We start from the raw sequence: 16,036 nt of genomic DNA on the forward strand, positions 1-16,036 counted from the left end.
TTGTTTAGATCCCTGGAAGCTCTCATTGCCATCGTTTTGACGTCCCATTCTCTAGGTAGGGCTCTCATTACCTTTAATGCAACTTCCCTGTTGCCAAAATCATTCCCAAGAGCTGTGAGTTCATTGACAAGGCTGCTGAAGCGTTCATCAAACTCATTCATAGTTTCTCCAGCCTTCATCTTCATATTCTCAAACTTCTGCATGGCTACAGAAAGTTTGTTTTCCTTAGTTTCTTCGTTTTCTTCACAGATCTGAATCAATTTTTCCCAGATTTCCTTTGCAGTAGGACACATCTTGATTTTGCTGAAGGTATTTTTGTCAAGTGTCTTGTACAGAATGTCCTTCGCAACGTTGTCAAGATTGGCTTTCTTCTTGTCCTCACTTTTCCATTCATATCTTGGTTTTTCCAGCATCTGAGGTGCGCCTTCGGTGATAACAATAGCTGGATTTGGCTTTAAGATCTTTAATGGACCATCTGTGATGACATACCACATGTCATCATCTTGAGCTGCAAGATGGGCTTGCATTCTGATTTTCCAATCGTCAAAGTCTTCTTTTGAGAACATTGGAATTTTGCTGAAGTGAGCCATGTCTGTTAAATATTTTTCAGAACAAGAATAACCTGCTCTGATACCACTTGTTGAGGATCGGGTTGAGTTTAGAGGGGGGGGGGGGTTGAATAAACTCAACGACAAACTTAACCGATTTTTCGGAATGATGTGCTAGAGTCCTGTTAAAGATACTAGCATATTCTTGTTCAAGTTTAAAGACCAGCAGATCACAAGATAATGTGCGGAAATGATCTGTTGGTTAGTAGGTGAAAAATAGTGAAACAAGAAAAACAGTAGATGACACAAGGTTTGTTTCTGGAAGTTCGAAGATGAATCTTCTACGTCTCCCCTTCTTCTGTTTCCAGAAGGTATCACTAAAAGACTTTGGTGAATACAATACAACAGTTGTACACACCGACTTCAACAGGACTTACCCTTCGCCTATCGAAACTCTTAGTTTTACAACTCAACTTCTTTTAATGATCTTAAGTTCTGGAAAAGACTCTTTTCTAGTTAATAATTCTTCTGTCAATGAAATAGTGAAGTGAATAGCTTGAGAAGATACAATGAAAATAGCTAGCACAATATGATCTCAATGATCTAGAGTATGCAATGAAGCGTGTGCTGTTTTTCCAGTGTTGAGCTTTTGAGATGACTGAAAGTTCTAGTGATACTCACATGATATTCTTTGATTTAGATTCGTTCCACTTCTCTGTCTTGAAATGTGCTTCGTCTCAATATATATAGACTTTATCCAACGTTAAAATCTGAACGGCTCTTTTGACTTTTCAATGGTTCAGCTTTATTGCCGAAAATGTACCATGCAGAATACATTAAAGCAATTAGTCTCAGTTCATACTAAAAATGGTAAACCGTCTTAAATGTTTTCGTACAACATTTAATGGCATTTAATGAAGCAATAAATGCTAGTATCACGTTAATAGATCAACGGTAATATTTAAAGACTTTGAGATACGCAAAATTCTGTTAGTGTATATTTCAAGTTTTGCATCCCTTCTAGTTATGATTTTAGCTAAGAAGCAGTACTTGACAAGTGCTACTACTGGTCTTTAGCTCGATACAAGTGCTTCTGGTTTTCTGCTATTTTACATCTACTGGTTTTATACTAAGCCAGCATCTACTGGGTTTTACTAGCATCTCCACTTTTACTAGCATATCCACAACAATTTTAAGTCTAACAATAACCATTTTTATGATTTTCAATGTCCACAGCTCCATAAGGATACACATGTTTTACAACATATGGACATGTCCATCTTGATCGTAATTTTTCAAGGAATATGTGAAGTCGAGAATTATAAAGCAAAACTTGTTTACCAATCTCAAATGATTTTCTAATAATTGTTCTATCATGAAATGATTTGATTTTTGCTTTATAAATCCTTGAATTCTCATACGCCTAATTTGTAAGTTCATTAAGTTTCAATTTGCGCAATTTGGTTGCATCATTCATGCTTGAAGTAAAAGTTTTGATCGCCCAATAAGTTTTATGTTCCAATTCCACAGGCAAATGACAATGTTTTACGTAAACCAATATAAAGAGAGACATATTTAATGATTCGATATGCCCAAAGTACATCATTAAGTCGCAAAGACCAATCTTTTCTATTTGGATTAATAGTATTTTCCAAAATTTGTTTTATCTCCCTATTAACTAATTCAACTTGTCCACTTGTTTGAGGATGATAAGGAGTAGTTACTTTGTGAATAATACCATATTTTTTCGTTAATGAAGCAAATGGTTTATTAACAAAGTGAGTTCTCCTATCACTTATCATGGTTCGAGAAATTCAAATCTACTAAAAATATTTTTTTTAAAAAAAATTGATGACGATTTTAGGATTATTTATTCGACATTGTATTGCCTCTATCCATTTGTAAATATAATCAACTGCAACTAAAATATACAAGTATCCATACGACGGTGGAAAAGGTCCCATAAAATCAATTCCCCAACAGTCAAATATTTCAATTTCAATTATATGATTCAAAGGCATCATGTTTCTTTATGAAATTGCACTAAATTTTTGACAATTTTCACAGATCTTGCAAATTTCGTGGGTATCTTTAAATAAATTATGCAAATAAAATCCACACTTCAAGATTTTTGCAGCCGTTTTCTTTGAAGAAAAATGTCCTATGCATGTTTATAAATGAAAAAATTTAATGACATTACTTACCTCATTGTCGGGTATGCAATGTCGAAAAAATTGATCTGGACAATACTTGAACAGATACGGATAAAACCATTAAAAGTTTTTTACCTCATTAAAAAAATTTCTCTTATCTTGGGAACTCCATTGCGGTGGCATTTTTCCTGTCACAAGAAAATTTACTATGTTAGCAAACCAAGGTGTAGTAGTGACTGAAAATAGATGTTCATCAGGAAAATTATCATCAATTGGTGTCATTTCACGAGATGATCATGTTACTAGTCTCGATAAATGATCAGCTACGACATTCTCGGTTCCTTTTTTATCTTTGATTACAATGTCAAATTCTTGGAGCAACAAAATCCATCGTATCAGTCATGGCTTTACATCCTATTTGGTTAATAAATATGTAATAGCAGAATGATCAGTAAACACAATAGTAGTTGATCAAATCAAATAAGAACAAAATTTATCTAATGCAAATATTACAAGTAGTTCTTTTTCAGTTGTGAAATAATTTATTTGAGCATTGTTTAAAGTTCTACTAGCATAATATATCACATAAGGCTTACTGTTTTTTCTTTGACCCAGTACTGTACCGACTACATAATCACTCGCGTTGCACATGATTTCAAATGGTAAAGACCAATCAGGAGGTTGCATGATAGGAGCTGATGTTAAATGTCGAATAATTTTATCAAAATCATTTTGACATTCTTGAGTCCATCAAATGCAATGTCTTTTGTTAAAAGGTTACAAATGGATTTAGTGATTAAACTAAAGTACTTTATACACCTCCTATAAAATCTAGCTTGTCCCAAAAATTAACGAATTTCTTTAATGGATTTTGGATGGGGTAAATTGGCAATGACATCAAATTTTGCTTTATCAGTTTCAATTATATGAGATGACACAACATGTCCCAAAACAATCCCAGAAGTAATTATGTAATGACATTTTTTCCAATTTAAAATAAGACCCTTTCCTCACATCTTTTTAAATTTTTTTTCAAATTTTCAAGACAATTATCAAATGTATTTCCAAAAATATTTAAATCATCTATGAAAATCTCCAAACAATTTTCAACCATGTCGCTAAAAATGCTTAGCAATACATCTTTGAAATGTTGCTGGGGCATTGCATAAACCAAATGACGTCCTTCTGAATGCAAATGTCCCAAAAAGACATGTGAATGTAGTTTTATCTTGATATTCGAGTGCAATGGGAATTTGATGATAGCCTGAATATCCATCAAGTAAATAGTAGTAAGGATGACCTGCTACTCTTTCTAAAATTTGATCCAAAAATGGTAATGGAAAATGATTTTTTCTAGTGGCATCATTTAATTTTCTATAATTAATACACATCCGCCAACTAGATGGGACTCGACTTGTTAACAATTCACCTTTTTCATTTTTTATCACTGTGATGCCTGATTTTTTTGGAACTACTTGTGTTGAGCTTACCCACTTACTATCAGAAATAGGGTAGATAAATCCAAAGTCGAGTAATTTGAGAACTTTAGTTTTCACAACATCTTTAATGTGTGGATTTAATCTTCTTTGTGGTTGTCTTTTAAGCACATCAACTAATTTACCTTCTTGATCACTTGCTAGTTTGGAAGACATTAACACCAGATATGTTTCATCTTTTCCAAGGAATTCATACTTTAATTCTTCTGGAAAGGGTTTTAAGTCCATTATGGGTGGTTCATCATTGTTCTCATATTTTGCTTCAAATTCTTTCTCTGATCCAAGTAATGAGTGATACCTGATAAATTCATCAAGATCAACTTTAATATTTTCTTTAACAGTATCAATTGAACAAATATCTAATTGGTCACGAGTACTCCCTTCTTGAATGTTTTCTTCAACAGGAGTTTCAACAAGATTTTCATGTTCACTTACATCTCCTTTGTCATATGGTTGCTTACAAAGATTAAAAATATTAAGCTCCAAGGTCATGTTAGCAAATGATAACTTCGTTATTCCATTCCTGCAATTTATTAGAGCATTAGAAGTTGCTAAAAATGGACGACCCAAAATTACAGAAATTGCATTACATGCTTCAATAGGTTGTGTATCTAAAACTATGAAATCTACAGGATATACAAAATTCTCAACTTGGACCAACACGTCTGCTATCATACCTCTTGGCACTTTAACAGATCTATCAGCAAGTAAAACTGTTACTGAAGTATGTTTTAACTCGCCTAGATAGAGTTCTTGATAAACTGAATATGGAAGTAAATTCACACTGGCTCCAAAATCAAGCTAGGATTTTTTAATCATCGTTCTCCAATAATACATGAAATATTAGGACAACCAAGGTCTTTTTATTTCAAATTATTATTGTTTTCAATGATTGCACTTATGTTCGGCTAAAAAAGCTTTCATTTTCACATTCAATTTTCTTTTCACAATGCACAAGTCTTTCAAAAATTTTACATATGATGGTACCTGTTTTATTGCATCTAATAAATGAATATTAACTTTTACTTGTTTAAATATATCTTGTACATCAGAATTCAAATTTGTTTTTTTTTGTATTTTTCAATGCATGAGGGAATGGTGGTGACACTGTCTGTTGATCTTCCTCTTCACAAGTTATGGGTTCCACTTCCTTACCCTTTGGATTTGATTTATCATCATCTTCACAAGTTTCAAGAATGGAATTTTCGACAACTTTACCACTGCGAAGGGTAATAACAGATTTTACCTGATCCATCGGTTGAGTTCCAGAAGTTCCAGTTTGTGAATAATGATCTTTGGGATTAGGCTGTGGTTGTGAAGGAAATTTATCTTTTTCATAAAAATTAAGTGCAGATGCAAATTTTGCAAGAGTATCTTTCGGATATGTCATGATTTTAGCATTTTGAGTATTGTTAGACTCTTGCTTTGCAATGAAAGAATTCAATGTATCTTCCAAATTCCTTTTAGGAGGAGGAACATAAGGTGCATAATTTTGAAAAGTTTATTGGTTTTTGAAATGTGATTGTGAAAATTGTGCAGAATTATCATTCCTCCAACTAAAATTTGGATGATTTCGCCAACATGGATTGTAATTTTGAGAAAAATGGTTCAAAATTTTGCCTTTTGAAATTGTTCAAAACATTGGCTTGTTCATGGAGACATTCTTTAAAAGAGGGCAAAGTGGGACAATCTTTTGTAGAACGATCACTTGTATCACTAATGTGACACACAATATCTTGAACAGATTTTAATTGACCATTCTTTTTCAATTCAAGTGCCACAAATTTTCTTGCCAAAGAGGTGAATCTGGCTTGGAGATCATGTTCATCCTTGAGGGTGTACATACCTCCACTAAATGTGGGATATTGAATCTTGTTTGATGGTTCGATTGTACTTATAGTGTCCCAATTTTGAGCATTTTCATCTAATGAATCGAGATACTCAATTGACTCGTTTGGTTCATTATATCTATCTCAGCATTGATAAAAAGTTGAGGCAATTGAATTGAAAAAGAATGGTAAATTAAAATCTGTTCAAGACTCGTTTGGAGATTAAGCAATTCTTTATATCTTTAATGCCGGAGATTTTATACCGTGTTAAATTACGATTATTGATTTTTAATCGGGATATTTATGAAAGGGCTAACCGAGACACGAAATGAGATCGCATGTGAAAATTGATGTGCCAGGACAGTAGCATCGGCGCACATGCGCGACCGGATGCGCACACATGCTCCAAACAGGCAGAAGACCTCGCGCATATGCGCGGAAGATGTCGCGCATATGCGCGAAGCCTATGCAAGGAACTCCAGAGAGTCTCGCGCATATGCGCGGAGATGAGTTGCGCATATGCGCGAGACAATGTGCAGGATACGCGCGGAGACCGAGTGTCTCGCGCATATGCGCCGATTGGGGTCGCGCATATGCGCGAGACGTGCAGCACAAAGACATGAGACACGTTTTAGGGAAACATGCACGGTATATATATATATACATATGAAAGAAAATCGAGGAATCAGAGCAAAAATCGAAACTTAAAGGAAAAAGTCGATTCTTGATTTTAAAATTCGATTCGTGAGATATCCGTCCGTTAGATTTTAAATCCGACTTCGGTACTGAGTTCCTATCGACGCAGGCTACAACTGGACGTAAGTTTTATTATGTTTTGACATGTTTTGAAATTATGATGTTGTTGGAATTGAATACACGTCATATATGTTGTTCTTGACATGTTAGACAGCGGAGAATCGAAGTCAGATTAAGAAACGGATATCATATAGAATTGTTATGAATTTCAGAGTTAATTGGGTTGAGATATGATATCAGATGTGTATCATTATGGCCCATGAGTTGCAAGAATTGATATGTATCGATTGGTACTGCTGGGTATAGTGAGATTGTACAGTTATGCTGTTGAAATGGAGTTTGATTCAGTTCTAATTATATCTAGTATTGATTGAGGAAGGTATTGATATTGTATTACTCGTTATTGTCATTGCCAGATTTAACATTGATAGACTTTGAGTCGAGACTTCGATTGTATCAGAGCGACAGCAAGAAAGGTATAAATAAATGTTGATTCGAGATTTCACAACTCGAGTTAGGTTTGACTTGAGTTTCCCAAAATTATATACTTTATTTTATTGCATTGATATTTGCAGATTATCAGATTGATATGTTTAGTCTATTGAATTATAGCAGAGCCAGAATTTGAGTCTAGGGCAGATCAGCCTAGCTAGGGCAGAACCGCCGAGTCTTTGTCAGAACCGCGTAGACTCTAGAATTACGGTGTATCGATGAGCTTAGATGTAGATCGACGTCTATTGTAGACATTCGATACAGCATACCAAAGTCTAAATTAGATCGGGATCCCTAGGTTATAAATAAGTTGAGATAAGATAATAAGTCATTGACTTAAATACAGATTCGTATTGGTTTATGTATTCAGATTGGATACATGTTTTAATGATTGTTTATTCTTTTATATATTTTTTATATGATTGCATTGATACATTGTTTATACTCGGATATTTATATCTCACCGGAGTTATCCGGCTGTTGTCTTGTCTGTATGTGTGCATGGCAACAAGTGGGACAGGTTCAGGGTCACAGAGGTAAAGAAAGATCGAGTTAGAGTGGAGACTACGGACTTGGACTAGAGTTAGGGTTTAAACACTTGTTATATAGTTGTTAAATCTTAGTTGAGACTGATTGTATATACTGCAAGATTTGTACTTTTAATACTGACGTGTATGTTAAGATGTATGCCATTACGTTCCGCATTTTAAAAAAAAAATTTAGACCCTGTTTATTATAATTAATTAAATTAGTCCCAATGACGAGTAATAAGATGATTAGCGTCCGGGTCCCCACAACAGGTAGTATCAGAGCGATAGATTCTTTAGATTGAGATAGAAGAGGCTAGTGAGCGGGGTAGATTGAGGATTTCTTTCCTTCTTTTGAATACTAGCATGGCTTACTGCTTTAATACATGTTACTTGCTTATCTGATTTGATATAGTAATATGTTTTATTGAGAATAGATCAGCACCGATTCTAGATCAGCAGTAAGATGATCAGAGGAGGGCTGAAGTTGGTTGTTGTATTTGAGTTACTAATTCTGTTGATAACCAGATATGCCTCCCAGACGAATCCCAGAACAGGGTAGTACATCAAATCCTCCAATGGATGTAACACCGACTCCAATGGAAATGTTACTGAAACGATTTCAGTCATTTCATCCACCAACTTTGAAAGGAACAGAGAACGCTGTGGAGTGCGAGAGTTGGCTTGACGATATTGAAATGCTGTTTGATTCATTGGAATATACAGATGAGTGGCGAGTTCGATTGATTGGACACCAGTTACATGATGTTGCAAAGAACTGGTGGAGTACGATAAAGAGGGCTTTGGAGCATAGAGGTACGACTATCACCTGGAATGTATTTAGAACTAAATTTTATCAACGATTCTTTCTAGTGTCGTACAGAAAAGACAAGGGGGCGGATTTTGCTAATCTAAGGCAGGGACAAATGAACATAGAAGCATACGTGTCCAAGTTCTCCACCTTGTTGAAATTTGCTCCACATGTGGCTGATAGTGAGGAAGCTACTGCTGATCAGTTCATCAATGGCTTGAACCAAGATATTTTCACATTGGTGAACACAGGGCGACCGAATAACTTTACTGACGCCCTGAACAGAGCTAAGGGAGCAGAAGCCGGTCTGATGAGACAGAATGGGGCTTCATTTGTGCCTCCAGCACCGAGACCACAGCAACCACCTCCCAGATTCGAGGGTGGCAGCAGCAGTGGAGGGAAGAAAGAATTTTTGAAAGCCAGAGAAAAGCAATTTAAGAAATCTGGCAGCAGTTCTTCTAGCTCCGGTGGTTTTCGACAGAGCCAGAGTTATACTTGAGTTTATTGTAAGACTTGCGGAGGAAGACATGCAACTGAGCAATGCCAGGGAGTAACTGGTAGTTGCAACATCTGTAAATAGCCGGGACACGTTGCTAAAGTGTGTCAACAGAGAGGGTCCCAAAGATCTCAGGGAGCCGAGTCATCGGGATCAGCAGCACAGACTGAGAGACGATCAACTGCTGTTCATACATTTCAGCCAACGCCAGCTCAGTTACAGCAGAGGCCAGGAGGTAGCCAGATTGTTAGCCAGCCTCCTAGACAGCAGGCCAGAGTATTCGCTTTGACCAAGGAGCAGGCCCAGGAAGCACCAGGTGACGTTGTGGCAGGTAACTGTTCTTTATGTGGTTACCCTGCTTATGTATTGATTGATACCGGTGCTTCACATACTTTTATTTCTAAACGATTTGCATTAAGTCATGCATTGCCTATAGAGTCTTGAGCTACTGTAGTGTCTGTCTCTTCTCCTTTAGGGACATGTTTGATATCCGTAAATTCTGTAAAATATTGTGTACTACAGTATGACGGGCATGAGATTGAATTAGATTGCATCGTACTTGGGTTGTCAGATTTTGATTGTATTATCGGTATTGACATGCTGACCAAGTACAGAGCTACAGTTGATTGTTTCCACAAGATAGTGAGATTCAGACCAGATATGACGGAAGAGTGGAAATTTTACGGTAAGGGTTCTAGATCGAGAATTCCTTTAGTATCCGTATTATCTATGACTCGATTGTTACAGAAAGGAGCAGAGGGATTCCTTGTATATTCAGTAGATTTACTGAAGTCGAGTCCATCATTGGCTGATTTGCCAGTGGTACGTGAGTTTGCTGACGTACTTTCCAGATGAGATCTCGGGATTACCTCCAGTTCGAGAGATAGACTTCAGCATTGAATTGATGCCAGGTACAGTTCCGATTTCTAGAGCCCCGTACAGAATGGCACCAATTGAATTGAAAGAATTAAAAGATCAGCTGGAAGATATACTGGCCAAGGGGTACATCAGACCGAGTGTTTCTCCTTGGGGTGCTCCAGTATTGTTTGTAAGAAAGAAAGATGGTTCGATGAGACTATGCATCGACTATCGGCAACTGAACAAGGCAACGATAAAGAATAAATATCCTTTGCCTCGTATTGATGATTTGTTTGACAAGTTGCAGGGTTCTTCAGTATATTCCAAGATCGATTTGAGATCTGGATATCATCAGCTGAGAGTCAGAGATTCTGATATCTCAAAAACAGCATTCTGAACCAGGTATGGACATTATGAGTTTATTGTCATGCCATTTGGTCTGACGAATGCTCCAGCTGTATTTATGGGATTGATGAACCGTATATTCCAGAAATATCTCGATGATTTTGTGATTATTTTCATCGATTATATTTTGATTTATTCAAAGAATCAGAATGAGCATGTTGAGCATTTAAGAACTGTATTGCGAATTTTAAGGGCTAAGAAATTATATACCAAACTGTCGAAATGCGAGTTTTGGTTGAGGCAGGTAGTATTTCTGGGGCATATTATATCCGAAGATGGGATATCAGTGGATCCCAGTAAGGTTGAAGCCGTGATTTCTTGGCCAAGACCGACATCTCTGCCCTGAAATTCGCAGTTTCATGGGTTTAGCGAGATATTACCGTCGTTTCATTAAAGATTTCTCGAGTATAGCTAAACCAATTACTCAGCTGACTCAGAAGAATGCTCCATTTGTTTCGTCTGAAGAATGCGAGACCAGTTTTCTGGAGTTGAAGAAGAGATTAACCAGTGCTCCGGTGTTGACTATCCCATCCGGTACTGGTGATTTTGTGGTTTATTGCGACGCTTCTCACAGAGGGTTGGGATGTGTTCCGATGCAGCGAGGGCATGTTATTGCTTATGCCTCAAGACAACTTAAACCACATGAGACCCGTTATCCAATCCATGACCTTGAATTGGCAGCCATTGTCTTTGCATTAAAGATATGGCGACACTATCTTTACAGTGAGAAGTTTGAGATATATTCTGATCATAAGAGTTTAAAATATCTGTTTTCACAATCTGAATTGAATATGAGGCAACGAAGATGGCTTGATTTGCTTATGGATTTTGATTGTGAAATCAAATACTATCCAGGAAAGTCTAATGCAGCAGCTGATGCACTAAGTCGAAAGGTATGTTCCTTATCCTTGTCGACGATCGGTGTTTCAAATTTGATAGAAGGCTGCTGTTTGTCTGGATTAGCATTTGAAACCGATTATAGACCGTTGAAACTTTATACGGTGCAAGTGGAACCCGAGCTGATCTTAAGAATTAAGGCAGCTCAGAAAGTTGATCAGAATGTACAGAAATCAGTATCGATGATCAGAACAGGACATCGATCGGAATATCAGGTACGTGATAACGTCTTGTATGTAAATAATCGTCTGGTTGTGCCGAATTTTTCAGATTTGAAACGATAGATATTGTCAGAAGCACACAACAGTCGATTTAGTATTCATCCTGGCGGCAGAAAAATGTACAACGATCTAAAAAGACAGTTCTGGTGGAAACAAATGAAGACTGACATTGCCGAATTTGTTTCCAAATGTCTGAATTGCCTAGCAGGTGAAAGCAGAAAGAAAGAAACCAGGAGGTTTATTACAAAGTTTGTCCATTTCTGAATGGAAATGGGATCACATTTCCATGGATTTTGTGACACAATTGCCGCGATCCTCCCGAGGTTGTGATGCGATTTGGGTCGTGATTGATAGATTGACCAAATCTGCATGTTTTATTCCGTACAAGATGACGTACAGATTTGACCAAATGGCAGAGATCTATGTCAGAGAAGTGGTCAGATTGCACGGAGTGCCGAAGTCAATTGTATCCGACCTGTGATCCTCGATTTACTTCGCACTTTCTGGCAGAGCTTGCAGCAGGCTCTCGGTACAAAGTTACATCTGAGTACCGCATATCATTCATAGACTGACGGACAATCAGAGCGAACTATCCAGACACTGGAGGATATGCTGAGAGCAGTAGTGCTTGAGTTTAGCACTAATTTTCAAGATGCATTGCCACTTTGTGAGTTTTTGTACAACAACAGCTATCAGACGAGTATTGAGATGGCACCATTTGAAGCGTTGTACGGAAAGAAGTGTCGATCCCCTCTCTATTGGGATGATATCTCTGAAGTGCCTGAGATTGGACCTGATATGATCAGAGATATGACAGAAAAAGTGAAGCTAATTCAAAAGAAAATGAAGGCAGCACAAGACAGACAGGCCAAATATGCCAATGTTCGATGTAGACCGTTGGTATTTGAGATAGGAGACCGAGTATTTTTAAAGATTTCACCTTTCAGAGGAGTTGTCAGATTTGGCAAGAAAGGGAAACTGTCTCCACGATATATTGGGCCTTATGAGATTTTTGAAAAGATAGGAGATCGTGCATATCGACTCGCGTTACCGCCTTCATTATCCGGGATACATGATGTCTTTCATGTATCATTATTAAGGAAATACCTTCCTGATGCTTCTCATACTATTCAGCCAGACGAGGCCGAAATGGATGAGACGTTGAGCTATATTGAAAAACCGATTCAGATTATTGATCGTAAAGAAAAACAGCTCAGAACGAAGACCATTCCACTTGTGAAAGTTCAATGGACTCGTCATGGCACTGAAGAAGAAACATGGGAGACTGAATCAGATATGAGACAAGAATTCCCTGAGTTGTTTCGATAATGTAAACTTTTTAGACCGTTTCTTTATATACTATCTATTGATATAATTGGATGCCTGTGATTTCGAGGACGAAATCATATCTTAGGGGGGGAGAAATGTAATGCCCGAGCTTTTATACCGTGTTAAATTACGATTATTGATTTTTAATCGAGCTAATTATGAAAGGGCTAACCGAGACACGAAATGAGATCGCGTGTGAAAATTGATGTGCGAGGACAGTAGCATCGGCGCACATGCGCGACCGTAATCTGAACTGATTTGGGTGTATTTACCGTAATCTGAGATTATTTTGGGATGATTTCTTGATTAATTGAAGTAATTATAGACAGAACGGAGTGGACAGGGAAAGACGAGAAAAGACGTGAATATATGTGCAAAGGTGTGTACTCGCACACATGCGCGGCTGGAATGCGCGTACATGCGCGAGCATGGCAGAGCAGTTGGCGCATATGCGCCAGATGGAGGCGCGCATATGCGCGAGTTGTGCGGAAAGAGTGGTGCGTGACCAGAAGGTCTCGCGCATATGCGCGAGTAGTCCTGTAGCCAAAGTTTTGATACAGAACCTTCGGCACATATGCGCGGAGTTGAGGTGCGCATATGCGCCAGAAGTTGTGAAGCAGCGCATCGAGACCAGTAGGTCTCGCGCATATGCGCCAGAAGTTGTGAAGCAGCGCATCGAGACCAATAGGTCTCGCACATATGCGCCAGAAGTTGTGAAGCAGCGCATCGAGACCAGTAGGTCTCGCGCATATGCGCCGATTGGGGTCGCGCATATGCGCGAGTCATGCAGAACAAGAACAAGCCATTTGGCCTCACCGTGCGACGTGTATATATACATATATATATGTACAAACAATTTGCAGAGAATAAAAAAGAAGAAATCGAAGGAATCTTTAAGAAAATTCTCTTTGGCATTTTAATCGCGATTTTGCGAAATACGCGCGTTAGATTTCTAATACGAGGACAGTATCGTGTTCCTAGCGACGACAGCTACAACTGGACGTAAGTTTTGTTACATTTAGATATCGTTCGAAATTATGATATTTTCAGAATCAAATAGAAGTCATATATGATGTTCTTGACATAGTAGACATCGTATAATTGAAGTCAGATTAAAGAACGGACTGATTATGTAATTGTTATGAATTTTGGAGTCGATTTGATTGAAAATCGATATCAGATTTGTATTGTTATTGAAATTATGAGTTGCACCGATATTGATTATGAGTTCTGGTATTATATCTGTGATGTTGGAATTGACGGGGTTATCGAGACTGTATTTTTATGCCGTCAAAACATCAGTAAATTGATATTGATCAGATTCGGTATTAACTGAGATGGTATTGTGATATCATATGTCGATGGGCATTGATGAGATTATGTTTTTATTTGAGTATTAATCAGAACAGGTTTTGAACTGAGTTATATACTGATATTGTATCTATTCGATTGTAATTATCAGATTGGTTATGGACAGAGTTGACTTCAATACTTTGTCTTCGTCGGACCGAGAAGATAAAGTTATAAATGAATGTTGAGTTGGGATTGCACAACTCGAGTGAGGTTTGGCTCGAGTTTCCCTAAATCACATACTTTACCTTATGATATTGATTTGATTGATGTACTTGTTCTCTTGATTTATAGACAGCAGGTATTAGACGAGTAGTCTTGTGACAGAAGTGCCTGATAGTGGTGGGATCGCCACGGGCACATTGCACGATGTCACAAGATAGTGTATTGGCGATTGTGCCAAAGTCTGTCACCGGATGTTTGGCTATCGATGTGGAGAAAATTATAACTTCTTCTATTACTGATGATCAATATTATATCGATGTGGATAGAATTGAAGCTTCTTCTATTACTGGTGATCGGTATCGTATCGATGTGGATAGAATCATAACTTCTTCTATTACTGGTGATCGATATTATATCGATGTGGATAGAATTGGAGTTCTTTCTATTACTGGTGATCGATACTATACCGATGTGGATAGAATACGAGCTTCTTCTATTACTGGTGATCGATACCATATCGATGTGGATAGAATTGGTATTTCTTCTATTACTGGTGATCGATACCCTATCGACGTGGATAGAACTGGAGTCTTTTCTATTACTGTTGGTCGATATGGGAATGCTGACTTCTGGAAACCAGGATCCCTAGACTAGGATTGAGTCTAGTCTTAAATGTGACGTCATGAGTCTAATTGGCACTTATATTGATTCATGTTGATTATGTTCCTGAATATGGTACATATTGATTTATGTTCTGATGATGGTACATGTTTAGAATAGGATTTATTCTTGATATGGATTTATATTCTGATGTGAATACATGTTAGACATATCTGTTATATGCTTTTATATTATTTTGATGATTGCATGTACACATGATTTATACTAAGAATGTAATTCTCACCGGAGTTATCCGGCTGTTGTCTTGTCTGTATGTGTGCATGGCAACAGGTGGGATAGGATCAGGGTCAAGAAGAGAAAGAGGCTGGACTAGATAGCATGGAGATCTGGGCTTCGAAGCAACTTAGGATTCAACATTGAGATATAGTTGAACCTAGTTGAATTCTTGTAGATAATACAAGATTTGTATATTTATGTTTAATATGTAATTTGAATTGAACTACATTACGTTTCCGCTTTGTATTTTAAAAAAAAATTTAGACCCTGTTTATTATAATTATTTGAATTATTCCTAAAGACGATTAAGGAATGAATTAGCGTCCGGGTCCCCACAACAGGTGGTATCAGAGCATTAGGTCCTAGAACAGTAGGTTCCTTAGACTGAGGATAGAGAAGAGTGAGCGGGGTAGAATGAGTTTTCTTTCCTTGCATGTAATTGCTAGCATGTGATTGATTATAATGTTGAATTATATGGTGTGTGCTAGCATGATTTTATGTGTTATTGCTTGAAGTTACATAGCATCTGATTGAATATAATGTTGAAATTACATTGTATATGCTAAGATTTCAGTATGTTTTTACTGTATAATAAGCTACATGTTACCTGAATATCTGAGTTCATTTGGTAATATGTATTATTTGAAACTGTATCAGAACCAATTCTTGATCAGGGGTAAGCTGATCAGGATTGGGATTGAGACGGAATTGTCTCCTGTTACTACTAACATCTGTGATTATCAGATATTCCTCCTAGAAGAGTTCCAGAATGAGGTAGTACTTTGACTGATCTGATAGATGTGTCA

The sequence above is a fragment of the Primulina tabacum genome, chromosome 2, assembly GCF_025594145.1.
Source record: "Primulina tabacum isolate GXHZ01 chromosome 2, ASM2559414v2, whole genome shotgun sequence".
NCBI classification, from domain to species: domain Eukaryota; kingdom Viridiplantae; phylum Streptophyta; class Magnoliopsida; order Lamiales; family Gesneriaceae; genus Primulina; species Primulina tabacum.